The sequence below is a fragment of the Elephas maximus genome, chromosome 16 (assembly GCF_024166365.1).
Source record: "Elephas maximus indicus isolate mEleMax1 chromosome 16, mEleMax1 primary haplotype, whole genome shotgun sequence".
NCBI lineage: Eukaryota > Metazoa > Chordata > Mammalia > Proboscidea > Elephantidae > Elephas > Elephas maximus.
Window position 1 is genome coordinate 61341494 of NC_064834.1, and position 19070 is coordinate 61360563.

Below are 19070 nucleotides of genomic sequence, written 5' to 3' on the forward strand. Positions count from 1 at the left end.
GAGGCATGTCTGGGAGAGTAAAGATGATAATTCTCCCTGATTCTGCTTCTCTGCTGACCTGGTGCCACACTTTTGATATTAGCCAAATGCCTGAGAGAGAACCAGGGTTCGATAAGAACTAACTTATTTTTACATTCCAGTGGGAGTGAAAGTCATAAAAAGTTAACAAATAGGAGTTACTACTTAGAGGGTACAGAATTTGTTTGGGGTGATGAAAAAGTTTTGAAAATAGATAGTGGTGACAGTTGCACCACATTTTGAATGTAATTAATGCCACTGAATTCTTATAAATTGGTTAAAGTGGAAAAATTTAATGTTATATACATTTTACAGGAAAAAAGATATTAAAAAAAATAATGAACAATGCAAGAATGCCTAAGGGATGAGTCAAGGCAGGATTCGGAATGCTAGGGCAGTTAATGCATGCAATCAGTTTCCACCCAGTTCAGAGATCTGCCTAGCTCAGATTCCCTTACAGGGCAGTTTCAGCTGGAAGGCACAGGAATCCTGCCAAGTTGCCATGTAAAATGCTTAACTAATACTTGCAGATTGAGTGTCCAATAAGAAGGGCACAATAAAACTCAATCCCCCTGCCTTGTCCCATCTCCAGTGAGCACCCTAAGGTGATAAATTATGGTATCTAAATTTTAAATGTTGGCTTATTTGTAGTAGCAGATCAAATCTCCCCCATTCACTTATAAAGTTTACAGAAACCAATATGCCACCAGGTGAGGGGCTTAAAATAGACCCTTGAAGCGTCTGTACATTTGTCATTCTGGGCTTTCTCAGAAGCCAGGAGAAAATGTGCACTTGAGAGGAGCAAACCTCCCAAAGAGTAGAGCCTCAAATATACCGTTATGGTGGGAAGATGAAAAACAAACTATTTCCAATTGGCAAGGAAAGAACCGTGGACTTAGAATCGGGAAGCATGGCTTCTGGTACCAGACCCTGGGGAAATTCATGCTTGGGACCTTAAAAGAGAGCTGTCCCCAAAGGCAACATATGTGTATGTGAGTGTAAGGATGGGGGTTGTGGGATGAGTGGGGGACTGGGAACAAGTCCTCTAATCCCCTAGAGCCTCTCAGGCTAGAAGTAACTTCAAAAAGTCATGTAGTTCCATTTCATACCTCAGAAGAACCACCCCCAAAATAGCCCAGAATTACCTGTTTTTTATAGAAAAGCAGGGGAGGGAGATGACAATTTCAATGTTCCAAGCAATTACTATGGGCAGGCCCCATGCTGGGTGCTTTGTATGTGTTCTCTCATTTAAGATCTACCAGAAGCCTGCAAGATGGATATTGTTAGCCCTGTTTTACAGGTGAGAAAACTGAGCGATTACATGCTTCACCCAAGGTTACACAACTAGAGCCTGTCAATGTCAGACCCACAATACCCAACTCACGTTGGACTCCAAAGGTCATACTCTTTCCAATACACAGTACTGTTTCCAGAAAAGGAAATCCAAAAGTTTCTCAGTTATGTGTCTCCATGTCTACGCCCTTAAATATGGTTATGAACTCTATTAGTTCTTTGGAGCAGGGTTTCAAGTGATCTCATTATAAAAAAGTTCATTAACTTTACAAAGTCTTCTTTTCCAACATTATTGCATTTAGATCTGGGAACTGAATTTTAAATGGGTTATGAACAAGCTGGTGTGTACGCAGATGATGTCAAACAGGGCAGTGAAGGGATTAGAGACTATGTTATACGAAGGGTTAGAAGAGGTGGTGATGTTTGTCCTAGATAGAAGAGTCAATGAATTGTCTAAAAGAAGTTGTATAGTGTTTAGGAACTCAAAGGCTGGAGCTTCATAAATTCAAGTTTAAATTCTGGCTCTGCCACTTACTAGCTGTGTGGACATGGACAAATATTTCAGTCTCAAAGTTTTTATACATAAAATGGGTACACTACTGTGTGGGTACAATTATGAAAAGTAAACGTGATGAGGAATAATAAATGTGATAAGTCCTCAAGGAATGGCGGTCATGACTTAATTACAACAGTCACAGTGGTGGACTAGGGTTGGGCAAGCAGAAGTGGGGTTTCTATTGGCATGGCTGCTGCAGAGGGGGCTTTTGCACACATCCCTCCTCTACGGGGAAGGCTCATCCTTTCCCATCTTCATCCTCCTAATTTATGGGTCTCCTATGGATCTCACCCATGACTTCCCTTACTCAGGGAAACCTCTTCAGATTTCAGGCTTCCATATTAAACGCCCTCTGGGTAACTATACCTACATCCAGAGCTCTATCACAATGGGAATTAAATAATGATGTTTGTAATTTTCTTAAATTAACTTTATTGAAGTATAATTTACACACAATAGAATTCACCCATTTTAAGTTTACAGTTAAATGAGTTTTGACAAATGTATACAGGTAGTCCCTGACTTACGAGGGGGTTCCAATCCAATGACTTCCTCGTAAATAGGTTCTGACGCAAGTTGAATACGTAATTTATTTTTTAGTTTTCATTATTATTGCCTTTTATTATTATTATCTTTGTAAATACAATCTTTGAACATCTGCGAGTGAACATCTGAGAATCAACAAGTTACATGCTTCAACATTGTGTGTAGCACATGTTACTAACAATAAGATGTACAAAAAAAGAAAAAAAAAAGATGGTCTTACGTGCAGTTTGTTGTAACTTGAATATACCATAAGTCAGGGACTACTTGTACATACAGATCATTAAAAAGAGACAGGGAAAAAAGAAAAGACCAAAGATGTCAGAAGAGACTCTGAAACTTGCCCTTGAATGTGGAGTAGCTAACGCAAAAGGAAGAAATGATGAAGTAAAAGAGCTGAACAGAAGATTTCAAAGGGCAGCTCAAGAAGAAAAGTAAAGCATTGTAACGAAATGTACGAAGACATGGAATTAGAAAACCAAAAGGGAAGAACACGCTGGGCATATCTCAAACTGAAAGAACTGATGAAAAAATTCAAGTCTTGAGTTACAATATTGAAGGATTCTATCAGGAAGATATTGAATGATGGAGAAGTATCAAAAGAAGATGGAAGAAATAAACCAGTCACTGCACCAAAAAGAATTGGTTGATGTACAACCATTTCAGGAGGTACCATATGATTAAGAACCAATGGCGCTGAAGGAAGAAATATAAGGTGCATTGAAGGCATTGGAGAAAAACAAGGCTCCAGGAACCGATGGAATACCAATTGAGATGTTTCAACAAATCGATGTAGCACTGAATGTGCTCACTCGTCTATGCCAGCAAGACAGCTAACTGGAAGAGATTCATATTTGTGCCCATTCCAAAGAAAGGTGATCTAACAGAATGCAGAAATTATCAAACAATATCATTAATATCTCACACAAGTAAATTTTGCTGAAGGTCATTCAAAAGCGGTTGCAGCAGTACATTTACAGGGAACTGCCAGAAATTCAAGCTGGATTCAGAAGAGTAAGTGGAACAAGGGCTATCATTGCTGATGTCAGATGAATCTTGGCTGAAAGCAGAGAATACCAGAAAGATGTTTATCTGTGTTTTATTGACTATGCAAAGGCGTTTGACTGTGCGGATCATAACAAATTATGGATAACATTGCAAGGAATGAGAATTATAGAACACTAAATCATGCTTGTGTGGAGCCTGTACATAGACCAAGAGACAGTCGTTCGAATAGAACAAGGAGATACTGTGTGGTTTAAAGTTAGGAAAGATATGCGTCAGGGTTGTATCCTTTCACCATACTTATTCAATCTGTATGCTAAGCAAATAATCCAAGAAGCTGAACTATATGAAGAAGGTGGCATCAGGATTGGAGGAAGGTTCATCAACAACCTGCAATATGCAGATGACACAACCCTATTTGTTGAAAGCGAAGAGGACTTGAAGGACTTGCTGATGAAGATCAAAGACTACAGCCTTCAGTATGTATTACACCTCAACATAAAGAAAATAAAAATCCTCACAACTGGACCAATGACCAACATCATGATAAATGAAGAAAAGATTGAAATTGTCAAGGATTTCGTTTTACTTGGATCCACAGTCAATAGCCACGGAAGCAGCAGTCAAGAAATCAAAAGACACATTGCATTGGGCAAGTCTGCTGCAAAAGACCTCTTCAGAGTGTTAAAAAGCAAGATGTCACTTTGAGGACTAAGGTGCACCTGACCCAAGCCATGGTGTTTTCAGTCACCTGATATGCATGTGAAACGTGGACAATGAATAAGAGAGACCAAAGAAGAATTGCCGCCTTTAAATTATAGCGCTGGCAAAGAATATCGAATATACCATGGACTGCCAGAATAAGGAACAAATCTGCCTTGGGAGAAGTACAGCCAGAATGCTCCTTAGAAGCAAGGATGGCAAGACTTTGTCTCACATACTTTGGACGTTTAATCAGGAGGGAGCAGTTCCTGGAGAAGGCCATCATGCTTGGCAAAGTAGAAGGTCGGGGAAAGAAAGGAAGACTTCCAATGAAATGAACTGACACAGTGGCTGAAACGATGGGCTCAAGCAAAGCAACAATTGCAAGGATGGCATGGTAACTGGCATTGTTTTGTTCTTTTGTACATAGGATCGCTCTGAGTCAGAAGCGACTGGATGGCAGCTAACAACAACTATAGCTAATATGATACTATCTTAATTACTACAGCTTTTCAGTAAGTCTTGAAATCAGAGGTTTGAGCCCTCCAACTCTTTATTCTTCCTTCTCAAGATTGTTTTGGCTATTCTGTGTCACTGGATTTTCATGTGCAATTTAGGATCAGCTTGTCAATTTCTGCAAAAAGTCAGCTGGGATTTTGATAGGGCTTGCATTAAATCTGTAGAGCAATATGGAGAATATTGCCGTCTTAACAGTATTAAGTCTTCCAATCTATGACTTGGGCCATCTTTCCATTTATTTAAGTCTTTAATTTCCATCAACAATGCTTTGTAGTTTTCAGTGTACAAGTATTACACTTCTGTTATTATGTTTATTTTTAAATATTTTTTCTTTTTGATGCTATTGTAAATGGAATTGTTTTCTTAATTTCATTACATGGGTTGATTTTTGAAAGTTGATTAAACCTTGCATTTCTTGGATAAATCCCACTTGACCATAATGTGTTATATTTTTTATATATTGCTGCATTTGATTTGCTAAGATTTTGTTAAGGATTTTTGTATCTATGTTTATGCGGGGTATTGGTTTCTAGTCTTTTCATGTGGTATATTTAGTATCAGGATAATGCTGCCCTCATATGATGATTTGGGAAGAGTTCCTTCCTCTTTGAATTTCTGTAAGAGACTGTATAGAATTGATATTTCTTCTTCAAATGTTTGGTAGAACTTAACGGTGAAGTCATTTGGGCCTGAAGTTTTCTTTTTGTGAAGATTTTAAACTATGAATTCCATTTATTTAATAGATATTGAGCTACTCCAGTGATTTGTTTCTTCTGGAGTAAGCCTTAATAGTTTGCGTCTTTCCAAATAAATTATTTATGTCATCTGCATTGCTGAATTTGTCTAGCATAAAGTTGTTAATAATATTTTCTTATTATCCTTTTAATACCTTAGGATCTATAGTGGTAGTCCCTCTCTCATTCCTTATATAAGTAATTTTTATCCTTTCTCATTTTTTCCTATCAGTCTAGCTGGAAATGCATCAATTTTATTCATATTTTCCAAAAATATAGCTTTTGGTTTCATTGATTTTTTTTCTCTGCTGTTCGTCCATTTTCTACTTTATTGATTTCCGTTCTTATCTTTATTTTCCCATCCTTCTGTTCACTTTGGGTTTAATTCTTTCTTTCTTTCTGTTCTAATTTCTTAACCTGGAAACTGATAATTGATTTTTATACTTTGCATGATTTGATCCCTTTAAATCATTGAGATTTCTATTATGGCCCAAAGTACGATCTATCTTGGTGAATATTTCATGCACACTTCAAAAAAAAAAATATGTACTCTACCGTTGTTGGGGGTGGCATTATGAAATTTCTATTCGGTCAAGTTGCTTGATAAAGTTATTCAAGTCTTCCATGTCTTACTGATTTTCTGTCTACTCTCCTATCAGTTACTGAGAAAACAAGTCTCCAGCTATAATTGGGATTTGCCTATGTCTCCATTCAGTTCTGTTATAATTGGGGTTTTTCCTCATGTATTCTAAAGCTTTGCCATTAAGTGTAAAAATGTTTAGGATTGTTATGTCTATTTGATGAACTGACCTCTTTCTCACTTTGAAATGTTCCCCTATGTCTTAGTAATAGTCCTGGTTCTGTTTTCTATATTGTCTGGTATTAATATTGCTACTCCAGCTCTCTTTTTACTATTGCTTGCATGGTATAACTTTTTATTTTACTTACCCTCTACCTGTGTCTTTATATTTAAAGTTATTTTCTTGTACACAACATATAATAGAGTCTTGGTTTTCTTATCCAGTCTCTCTCTGCCTTTTAAATTGCATTTAGTGTAATTATAGATACTATTGAACTTAAATCTACCATTCTGCTGTTTGTTTTTAATGTGTTCCTTCTGTTCTTTGTACATTTTTTCCTCTGTGTCTGCCTTCTTTTGGATGATTTGAGTATTTTTTAAAAGATAATTTTATACTTTCTCCACTATTGGCTTATTGGTTATACCACTCTCTTGTTGTTGCTAATGGTTGTGCTAGTATTTACAATATATGTCTTACCACAACCTTCAAGTAATGTTATATTATTTCGTGTCTAGTGAAAGAACTTGTAACAGTAAACTTATATTTCCCTCTTCCTAGTCTTTGTACTAAGCTGGTACTTGAGGCAGCCTTTGAGATTATCTAATTCAATTGTTGTAATAAATTTACTTCTACATATGTTATAAACCCCATAATAACTTATTATTTTTCCTTTAAACAATCGATTACCTCAAGTAGATTATAAAACATGAGGAAACCATTTTTCTAGACCCTTGATTTATATAAAAAGTGACCAGCCCAGGGGGTGTGAGGATGGCCTGAATCATGATGGTGGCTCTTGCAGTGAGAATAGAGGACAGTCCCTGAGCCCCCCGCTGCCTGCAGCTCCACTCTGGGCCACATGTTCTCCCATCCTTCTTAGTTACTGCCCTAGTAGTGGATAGGGCTGGCTACCTCCATTGTTGGGCTCCTTTCCTCTTTCTCTATAGATGCCCACAGCCAAAGACAGCTGCGATACCACCTTGAGCTCCTTTTCAAGTTTGCAAGGACATTGACCTTTATTCCAGAGCATTAATAATCATGAATGTTCACATTTATTGAGGTCTTTCTATGTGCCTAACACCTTGCTAAGCCCTTTGTGTGCAATATCTCATTTAATTCTCACAGAAACCTGATGAGGTAGATGCTGTTATTATCCCCTTTATACAGGTGAGAAAATGGAGGCAAGATAATGTTAGTAAATTACTCAAGGTCATACAGCAAGTTCAATAAGGGAACCAAAATTTGGTCCCCATGGTCTGACATCAGAGCCAACCACTCTTATGCACAGGGACATTTTGCTACCCTCTTAATACATCACCTCCACTGATGTTTTACACCTGGTGAACAACCGAGGATCCCATCTCTCCCCATTCCATCCTGCACGTGAGTGTATGTGTTTGTCTTAGTCATCTAGTGCTACCATAACAAAAGTACTGCAAGTGGATGACTTTAACAAAGAGGAATTTATTTTCTCACAGTCTAGTAGGCCAGAAGTCCAAATTCAGGGCACCAGCTCCAGGGGAAGGCTTTCTCTCCCTGCCGGCTCTGGAGGAGGGTCCTTCTCATCAATCTGTCCCTGGACTATGAGTTTCTCTGCACAGGGACCCTGGGTCCAAAGGATGCGCTCTGCTCCTGGTGCAGCGTTCTTGGTGGTATGAAGTCCCCACTCTCTGCTTGCTTCCCTTTCCTTTTATCTCTTGTAACATAAAAGGTGATGCAGGCCACATCCTAGGGAAACTCCCTTTACATTGGATCAGGGATGTGACCTTAGTAAGGGTGTTACAATCCCAGCCTAATCCTCTTTAACATAAAATTGTAATCACAAAATGGAGGATAACCACACAATACTGGGAATCATGGCCTAACCACATTGACGTTGACGCATATTTTGGGAGGACACAATCCATGACGGTGTTGAAGCACACACACTCTATTTATCAGTGGGGTTTAGTGGCAAGCATTCTGGACTGGGAGTTAGGGGATTAGGTTCTCATTCCAGCTCTGTTGCTTTCCAGACTTGTCTCTTTAGGCATGTTAGTTAACGTCTTTGGGCTTATAGTTTCTCAATACCTAAGGTAAGGAGAATGAATTAGATAATCTCAAAGGCCACTTCAAGTACCAACATCCTGTGAGTCTATCAGTTAGTGGCCTTGCTGATAGAGAGCTAATAATTACCTAACCTGGCAGGACATCTAAGATTTATTTACTTTAATTATGTTTTTCAAAACCATAGAGCTTAGCCACTCACTTTATGCTCACATATCTTCTCTGGCTTCCTGTTTATCCCAAAGGTTATCTTTTCAAACTGCCCTTTGGGTGTATAAAATCTCCTTTGTGTTCACTACATATTATTAAAAGAAAAATTAGGTGAACAAAAAGCAAGTTGCAAAACTGTATGTAGCCCATCTTATTAACAACAAATGTGTGTGTACGTTTATGCTTGTATTTACACTTATGTTTATATAGTCTGAAAAAATGTACACCAAAATGTTAGGTATGATTATTTCTGAATGGTGAAATGACTGGTAATTTTCATTTTATTTTTTCTCTCTATATTTTTGTCCTTAGTAACTTTTTTCCCAATGGGATTGCTTACATTTTCAATACATATCGCTTATAAACATTAAGCTAGAAAACCAATAAATAATGTCTCCTTTGGACTCAGAGTCTCTCTGGCCCTTTAACATGGTCTCTGATGTCTTCTCTGGGAGTGGCTACAAATCTCTCTGTCTTAAATGACAAGAAATTGGGGAATAGGATGCATGCCTCCTGGGACTGAGCAAATTAGCTTCTGGAAGTCACCCTTCTCTAGCCCCAGCTTTTAGCTATGCCCCACCTTCCCCCACCCCGATTCACTCACTTCCCGTAAGCAACATTATGATAAACAGAGAAAAAATTGAAATTTTCAAGGATTTCATTTTACTCAGATCCATAATCAACAGCCATGGAAACAGCAGACAAGAAATCAAAGAACATATTGCCCTGGGCAAATTTGCTGCAAAAGACCTCTTAAAAGAGTTAAAAACCAAAGATGTTGCTTTGAGGAGTAAGGTCTGCCTGACCCAGGCCTTGATATTTTCAATCACCTTGTATGCATGCAAAAGCTGGACAATGAATAAGGAAGACCGAAGATGAAATGATGCCTTTGAATATGGTGTTGGTGAAGAATATGGAATAAACCACGGACTGACAAGAACAAACAAGTCTGTCTTTTTTTTCCTTTTGTGTCACCACAGATGGATATTTTCCCCAACTGGTTTTTCCACTTTCAGCTTCTCTCTCTACGATCAATCTTGAGCAATCCCAGCATTCAATAATGCCAATTATGCATAAATCAGACCAATAATGGAAGAAGTGTGGTATTTAGAGTTGAAGAATGAGGTTTGAGTCCTGAATCTTCCCTGGGTATACGAGGATGATATGAAAAGCACTTGGGAAACTGCAAAGACTGGATCAGTGGGAGCTGTCATTGTCAAGATCCTGTGCTGAGCCCCGTGGGGGAACATAATGGAGAGGAATTTGTGTACTCAAGGAGCTTAGGGTTGTTTGAGAGATTCAAGGTATAAATGCAAAGAGAGTCAGTGGAGACAGGAAAGGATGCAGAGACAATAACCAGAGACTTGGGGCTGAGTGGACCCTGCAGAGGAGGAAGAAGGACAAGTCAAGAACCATCATAGGGTTTGGGGCCAGGGTGACCAAGAAAATAGTGGTGCCATTAATTGACTTATCAGTTATGTAATCCATTCATTTTTCATTCATTCCACAAACACAAATTGAGCATCTGCCAGTACTATCATTGGTGCAGAGATGCAACAGTGAGCATCCCCTCCCCCCATCCTATTTTGCTTATATTCTGTGGGACAACAGGCAACAAGGAAACAAGTCCATACGTAAGATCACTGCCGATGGTGATAAGTGTTATGAGGAAAATAAACCTGGGTAGTGTGTCAGAGAGCAACCGGGGGAGGTGACACTTGTGCTGACATGTCATTAGCTGAAATAGAAGCCAGGGGCTGGTCTGAGGAGGAAGATGATGAATTCTGTGTTGCAGCTGCTGATTCGGAGATGCCAAGACTCCCCTCCAGGTGAAAATATTTTAGCCGCCTCTAAAGGCATTCAACTGTGTGGATCATAACAAATTATGGATAATATTGCGAAGAATGGGAATTCCAGAACACTTAATTGTGCTCATGAGGAAACTGTGCACAGATCAAGAGGCAGTTGTTTGAACAGAGCAAGGAGATACTGCATGGTTTAAAATCAGGAAAGGTATGTGTCAGAGGTATATCCTTTCACCATACTTATTCAATCTGTATGCTGAGCAAATAAACTGAGCAGCTGGACTATGTGAAGAAAATCATGGCATCAGGATTGGTGGAAGACTCATTAACAACATTTGTTATGCAGCTGACACAACCTTGTTTGCTAAAAGTGAAGAGGACTTGAAGCACTTACTGACGAAGATCAGTGGGGGTTATACCTCAACATAAAGAAAACAAAAATCCTCACAACTGGGCCAATAAGCAACATATGATAAACAGAGAAAAAATTGAAATTGTCAAGGATTTCGTTTTACTTGAATCCACAATCAACACCCATGGAAATAGCAGTCAAGAAATCAAACAACATATTGCCCTGGGCAAATTTGCTGCAAAAGACCTCTTAAAAGTGTTAAAAACCAAAGACATCACTTTGAAGACTAAGGTCTGCCTGACCCAGGCCTTGATATTTTCAATCACCTTGTATGCATGCAAAAGCTGGACGATGAATAAGGAAGACCAAAGAAGAAATGATGCCTTTGAATTACAGCATTGATAAAGAATATGGAATATATCATGGACTGCCAGAAGAACAATCAAGTCTGCCTTGGAAGAAGTACAGCCAGGGTGCTCCTTGGAAGTGAGGATGGTAAGACTTCTTCTCAGGTACTTTGGACATGTTACCCTGGAGGAGGACATCATGCTTGGTAAGGTAGAGGGTCAGCAAAAAAGAGGAACTCCCTGGACAAGATGGATTGACACAGTGGCTGCAACAGTAGGCTCAAACATAGCAACGATTGTGAGGATAGCACAGAACCAGGTGGTGTTTTTTTCTGTTGTACGTAGGGTGTCTATGAGTCAGTACCAACTATATGGTACCTAAGAACAACAAACTCTACATCATATCATTCTCTGGCTCAGAAAGTTGCAATGGGTTTCCATTGCCCTCTGGACAAAATCCCAAGTCTTTAACTTGCCATTCAAGGGCCTTTACAGTCTCACCCAGCCTGTCCGCCTACCTCCCCCAACCTCACATGACCCTTCCACTCTGGCTGTGATGGGTTATTCTCTGTCCCCATTTAGGCCATGTCCATACTTATGTCTCTATACTGACCTCTCTAGTCCACAACTGTCCTGCTTTTGGGGCTCAGGCCTTTTTTCTACCCTCCTGTCCTCTTCTTGTTATTGTTAGCTGCTGTCAAGTCAGCCCCCCACTCATGAGGACCCCAAGCACAATGGAATGAAATGCTGCCCAGCCCTGTGCCATTCCCATCACTGGTTGCATTTCAGACCATTGTGATCCACAGGGTTTTTGTCGGCTGATTTTCAGAAGTAGATCGCCAGGCCTATCTTCCTAGTCCATTTTAGTCTGGAAGTTCCACTAACACCTGTTCAGAATCATAGCAACACACAAGCCTCCACCGACAGATGGTGGTGACTGCACACAGGAGGTGCTTTGGCCAGGAATCAACTACATGGAAGGCAAGAATTCTACCACCCAACCACCAATGCCCTCTGCCTGTCCTCTTCCCCCGCTGCGGTCAAGTCTATTCTGACCATGGCAACCCTAGGTGCTTCAGAGTAAAACTGCACTCCACAGGGATTCCTTGGCTATAATCTCACAGAAGCAGATTGCTACGCCATTCTTCTGCAACACCACTGGGTGATTTGAACCTCCCAACTTTTTGGTTTGTAACAGAGAGCAAACTGTTTGACCTAGCCAGGGATCTTCCTGCCTTTTGTTGTTGTTGTTGTTAGGTGCTGTTGAGTCAGTTCTGACTCATAGCGACCCTATGCACAACAGAACGAAACACTGCCCAGTCCTGCGCCATCCTTACAATCGTTGTTATGCTTGAGCTCATTGTTGCAGCCACTGTGTCAATCCACCTCCTTGAGGGTCTTCCTCTTTTCCGCTGACCCTGTACTCTGCCAAGCATGATGTCCTTCTCCAGGGACTGATCTCTCCTGACAACATATCCAAAGTATGTAAGATGCAGTCTCACCATCCTTGCTTCTAAGGAGCATTCTGGTTGTACTTCTTCAAAGACAGATTTGTTCTTTCTTTTGGCAGTCCATGGTTTATTCAATATTCTTCGCCAACACCACAATTCAAAGGCATCAACTCTTCTTTGGTCTTCCTTATTCATTGTCCAGCTTTCACATGCATATGATGCAATTGAAAATACCATGTTTTGGGTCAGGCGCACCTTAGTCTTCAGGGTGACATCTTTGCTCTTCAACACTTTGAAGAGGTCCTTTGCAGCAGATTTGCCCAATGCTATTTTTTTTTATGCCTCTTTTGATTTCTTGACTGCTGCTTCCATGGCTGTTGATTGTGGATCCAAGTGAAATGAAATCCTTGACAACTTCAATCTTTTCTCTGTTTATCATGATGTTGCTCATTGGTCCAGTTGTGAGGATTTTTGTTTTCTTTATGTTGAGGTGTAATCCATACTGAAGGCTGTGGTCTTTGATATTCATTGGTAAGTGCTTCAGGTCCTCTTCACTTTCAGCAAGCAAGGTTGTGTCATCTACATAACGCAGGTTGTTAATGAGTCTTCCTCCTATCTTGATGCCCCCTTCTTCTTCATATAGTCCAGCTTCTCATATTATTTGTTCAGCATACAGATTGAATAGGTATGGTGAAAGAATACAACCCTGATGCACACCTTTCCTGACTTTAAACAAATCAGTATCCCCTTGTTCTGTCCGAACAACTGCCTCTTGATCTATGTAAAGGTTCCTCATGAGCACGATTAAGTTTTCTGGAATTCCCATTCTTCGCAGTGTTTTAGGTTGTTTAAGTGTTATAAGCACGGACCCATCTCTCCAGTGAGAATGCAGTCTTCTTGAGGGAGGGACCAGTCCCTTTATAATTCTCTCTCCATTGGATTTGCTTTGTACACCTGACCAGAAACATATTAAGTAGCTTTACAGACCAACTATTTTCTTGTATGAAATGAAGAATGAAAGACAGAATGAGAAGATGCTAGACAACCAGAGTTTTCCACCCAAATTTACACAGCAAGGAGACAAAGGAATTCAGCTGTGGCCGAAAGTGTTTAGAGGCAACAAACAAAGAATAAGTTCAGTTTGCTAGAGGAATTAGACGTTGGAATGAACTCCAACTGACTTTAGGGTTTAAGAGTAAACCTCTCTGGCATCAGTGTGGCCTGGGCCAGGGAGTTCTGGAATCCCTCTGATCTCTCAATCCTCAAGAGAGGGAGAGTCCTGGGCCATGGGACCGTGGTACAATTAGAGGCTAGGTCCAGATAACCCATAACCCCCTCTCTCCAGGCTTCCTTCCTCGGCTTTCTTTAACCTATGAGGAAATGGAGCATCTCAGTTTACCCATGTGAGATGCAGGACGATGGAGGATCACCTGTCCCCTGCCCTTCCCTCCTGCCCTTTAGTGGCATTCAATACTGATGCTCAGCTTCTGATATTTTGAAGCCAGGATGTCGGGGCAGTTCAGAGGTTGAGAGAGGGACACGTGAGTGTCATGAGCAGGTGTTTGGGATGAAAGTCAATACTGTAAACACATATTCATCAGGACACTCCTGCCATGTCTTTCATCTGGAAGAATCTCAAAGCCCTGGATAAATGGTAATTAATTTTCACAACAGCTTCCACGGGAGGATACAGTGTTGCCTGCCAAAGGCCAGAGGGGCATTTTCCTAGAATCCCTCCCCAGCCCTTCCTGCTCCTTCCCAGCCACTGCTGGCCCCAAGGTGACAGTGCCAGGCAGATAGAACTCCTAGGTCATCTACTCGCTACCAGCTCTTCTTTGCCTACAAGGCTCCAGGGACCTATGGAGGCTCCTCACTAGCTTCCTACCCCCACCCCTCACCCTGCTCTCCCAGAGGATGACTAAGAGTGAACCAGGGCAGGAGTGGGAGCATTTCCTGCCTACACCGACAGGCTGGGGCCAAACAACTAGTTAGTTGACTCAGCAAAAACCACATAGCTCCAAAAATACAACTGCCTCTGCCTGGTTCCACACCATGCTCTCTTCACCCTTTGGACACTGTCAACTTCTCCTCCTCCGCCACCCCTCTCCCCCCAGGGGAGGTACTCGAAGGAATTTTCATCTTTAATTTTGCTTATCTCTATGCTCATTATAGTAAACTTGGAAAATATAGGAAGCTACAAAGAATTATTTTAACAATTCCATAATCCCACCACTGCCAAATAGCTACTCTTGGAATCTTGTTGTATTTCCTTCCTATTTTTTGTTTTTATTCTAAAATTAATACATACTCATGTAAAAAAAAAAGCATATATATAATATGAGCCCGTGTGTGTGTGTGTATATATACAATATATACATAATATGAGCACTGGGTTTTTACTGGCCTTGTGGCACAATGGTTAAGCACTCACCTGCTAACAGAAAGGTTGGTCATTCTGAAACCACCCAGTAGCTCCATAGGAGAAAGACCTGGTGACCTGTTCCTGTAGAGATTTCAGCCTAGAAAACCCTATGGGGCAGTTCTATTCTGTCATATGGGGTTGCTATGAATAGAAATCAACTCAATGGCACCTAACAACAGCAACAACAACAAATATGTGTGTGTGTGTGTGTGTGTATTCAAATAAAACAGAAGGTTTTAAAGTGAAAAGTCAAAGCCCACTCCCAGCATTCTACTCCCACCCGGGAGAAAACCACTGTTAAGAGTTTCTTGTGTAGTCTTCCAAAAGTAGCCTATTGCATGTACAAACATGCATATAACATGCACATTTTACATGAGTGAGGTCATACTGTGTGAATAACTTAGCCTTTTTTTCACTCGACGTGAATACATGAGCATTTTCCTATGTCATTACAAATTACTGGTTAAACAACATTTTTATTGACTGTCTAACAGTTTATCTAATTGATATGCCATAGTTTACTTAACCTTCTCCCTGTTGTTGGACATTTAGCTCAAGTGAGGGTCAAGGAGGGGCACAAAGGTGGAAGCGAAGGCAGTCAGAATGAAGTTTTGGGAGAAGGAAGCAAGTAGAATATGCCAATCCCTCAGCGAGAGAGTTAGGCACTATCCCTATATTGCAAACAAAGAAACTGACGTTAAGAGAGGTTAAGGAGTAATTTGCTAGTATATAAGACAACCAGGGTTTGAGTAAGGCTTGTCAGCTCCAAAGCCTGTGGTTGTTCTGTTTTGCCAAGGTACCTTGGAAAAGTCCCAGGGCTTATGGTTCACATGGGGATGGGTAGAGCCCTTCATTCATTCACTCTCTCATTCATTCCAATGGTGTGTATATGCCAGGTTTAGGGCTACGAGGGTGCAAAAGACCCAGTCCTTGTCTTCTAGAAATTCACAGTTGCATGGGAGTATAAACAAGCAATCACAACCTGGAGTGGGAGAGGAAAGAGCAAGGTGCCATGGGAATGCAGAAGAGGGGGTCCTCTCCCACCCCAAACGTCAAGGGAGGGATCCTGTGCTGAGTCAGTTCCCCGGCACTAGCCAGGAAATGCCAGCAAGGCCTCCCCAGATCTGTGGCCCAGTCCCTGGGAGTCCCTGGGAGGCCTGAGTTAGCTCCTCCCTGGCCTGGATTAGGCCTCTAGCTTCCTGCCCTTCATGAAATGGCTTCCCAGGCTCCCACAGCACTAGGGTGGGTGGTGGGCTGCCAGTTTCCGAGAAGATTCTCCGGTAAACATTTATGGTTTGTTTTCTAGAAGTTCAGGAAATATGTATCACACTTTTGGAAAAGAGTGGGCAGCACAACAGCATTGGTTAAGTCTTAGGCTCCGGATGGACAGGTCTGGATTGGAGTCCTGCTTCCACCATTTTCTCTGGGAGTGGTGGGAAATCACCGAGATCAGTCAGGGCTCTTGGTAACAAACCACAAAAATGGACCCTAACCAGCTTAAACAAAAAAGAGAATCCACTGCAGCAGAATCAGCACGGGCGGAAAGGACAGTCTGGGGTAAAGGAAGGAAGTACGGCAGGCAGTCCTTGGGGCCCAGAGCACCAGGAGGTGTAAGACCGTTATCTGGCCCGGAGGAGTCTAGTCCGGACTCTGATGCCAACTGCAGCCCAATATCACAGCAAATGGAGTTCTAACCCTCCAGCACTCAGGGATCCTGGAGCCCAGGCCCCAGCCCTGCATGGCTGAGCCTCAGTCATAAAGCCACACTCATGGCCAGGAAGCTGGAGAGGGGAGGATTGCCCCTGCCCCAGACCTGGGTGGTGGAAGGTGTGGTGCTTCCTCCCTCGGGCCAACATATGAGGGGAAGCCCTGCACACTTGACAGGGGCTTTAGATCCTGGACAATCAAAAACTCACTATCCAAGGCCTGCCCTACGTCTCTGAGCCTTTGTTTCCCCATCTCGAAAATAGACATAGTGAGAGACAATAGAAACACCTCACAGGATGGCTATGAGAATTTTTTTTTTTTTAAGTAAAATACTTAACACAGTGCCAGACACCTAGTAAATTCCCCAGTGTTAATTATTATTATTGGTGTTGTTGTAATTACTATTACTATTCACTTCCTCTTTTAAAATAAAATACTGAAAAATTTCACTATCAAAATAATATGTGCAATAGAGAGGTTGAGAAATACAGAAAAGCTGAAAGAAAAAAAACAAAACAAAACAACGCCTACCACTCACAGAAAACTGCTGTTAACATTTTGGTGTATTTCCTGTCCATCTTTTTACTATGTATAGGTTTGGGTTCTTTCATTTTTTTCTTCCTTTCAAGCAGCTGTGCTCACCCTGTGTATATGGTTGTGTGTCCTTTCTTATAGCACACACATTGCGTCCTGTTATGGAAGATCATTCTAAATGGCAGAGTATTCTGTTTAGTGGATAGGTTCATTCCTGCCTGCTTTTTCTGCTTCTGGGGGGTGGTGATTAACATATTTATAAATTATGAACATCTTTTCAAAAAATATTTCCAATTCTGGGATGTTGCATTGGAATCCCAATCGATTCTTAATTCAGATATCACTTTGTTCCGATAGGCTTTGAGGCAGCTTTTTTTTTTTAAATTCTCATAATTCTGATGGGAGTCAGTAAGTATGAGCCTCCCAGATGCATATCACCTCGTGGTGTTTGGAGGGCACATTTTCACTGCCACCAAAGGCAAGAGAGTCCTACAGTTCCACTGTCACCTGGACACCACTGGTCAGCCCACTGCTTTCTCACATTCCCAACCTGCTCAACCACTGATTAAACTGGACTGGTTTATCCTGCTGCCAAATTATCTGGCATTAGTGTACTGGAAAGTGCCCCAGCTCTGCTTCCTGCCAGTGTGGGACTTGGGGCAACGCTCTCCTACCTCTCAACCTCTCCTGGAAAATGAAGAGAATTGTGTCTATTTTAAAGGATTAAAGAGGGACGATTAAACGCCAACTAGACTGTTTTCCTTCCCTGTGAGTTTCATATTCTCCTTTTCTGCCCCCTTACACTTGACGCGCGCGCGCGCGCACACACACGTGCCCGAGGCTGGGTTCCAGGAAGTGGCTGGTGCCAAAGGCTGGCTCAGAGCAGCTGGGGTATCACGTGACCCAGCTCACCACCGGGGTGACTAAAATGCCAGTGATGTTGATCATGTGGACTTCCTGGGCAGGGCTGGCACCCGCCGGTGGTGGAGCTTCGGAAGCAACAATAATTAATATTTTGTTGAATGTGATTCCGATCGCCCAGCCAAGGCGCGGGGCGGGGGGTGGGGGGTCCCACCCTAAGCTGGGAGCCCGGTGAGAACTGCCCCGGCAGCATTCCGGGCAGCGATTGTGCAATGGGCACCCGGGCCCAGTGTAGCTGGGATATGGGGCGGGGCGGGCAGTGGATGTGCCAGAGGGGCGGAGCCCTAACCTACTACCATCCAGTCTCCAGGACTGGGCAAAGAGAAATGAGTTCTTTCTTTCCCCTTCTACTCACCTTCCGGCCCCCCTTCCAAAGCATCATTAGAACTTGGAAGATGGAGGGGGCTCACAGGCTTTCTTCCCCAACTCACTCATTTCAGGGAGGAGGAAACTGAAGCCCAAGGAGAAGTGAATCGCTCTACCCCAAGCTTCTATAAGAAATGGCCAAGGTAGGAGAGCAGCTAGAGCTTTTGAAAGCACTGTCCATGACATTGTTTAGTGAATGTGATTTCAGTGACCCAGAAAGGCTCTCACCCCCCAAATCACACCTCCCCTCTGTTCCACCATTAGGCTTTTACTGGACAGCTTTGATGCCAATTTAAAGTTAAGCTTCCCTGGGCAGGGATCACTTTCCACTTCAGTGTGATGGCACTTCTGGTCTTGATGGAGAGAGGGAAGGAGAAAACATGCAGCCTAGCCTCAAGGCGTCAGGAGTCTTCGTAATGCCTCCAAGTATGGCATTTCTCAGTCTTCAAGGCACTTGCGTGGTCATCTCCAGTCCCCTAGAAACAACGCTTTGAGGAGGGAGTATCACTGTCATTGCCATTCTGCAGAGCAGGAAATGGAGGCTTGGGGAGGTTAAGTAATTTGCCCAAGGACATGCAATCTGTAAAAAATGCCCCGAAATAGGGTTGAAATCACAGTCCAGTACACGGGTGTGGCGTTAGTATTTTCGTCAATTTGTATATGGGAAGTATGAAAGCAAGTCCTGGGGTTCCGGTTTGAGAGAACTTGGAGTGATGCAACGTAGAATGCTTGCTTTCTT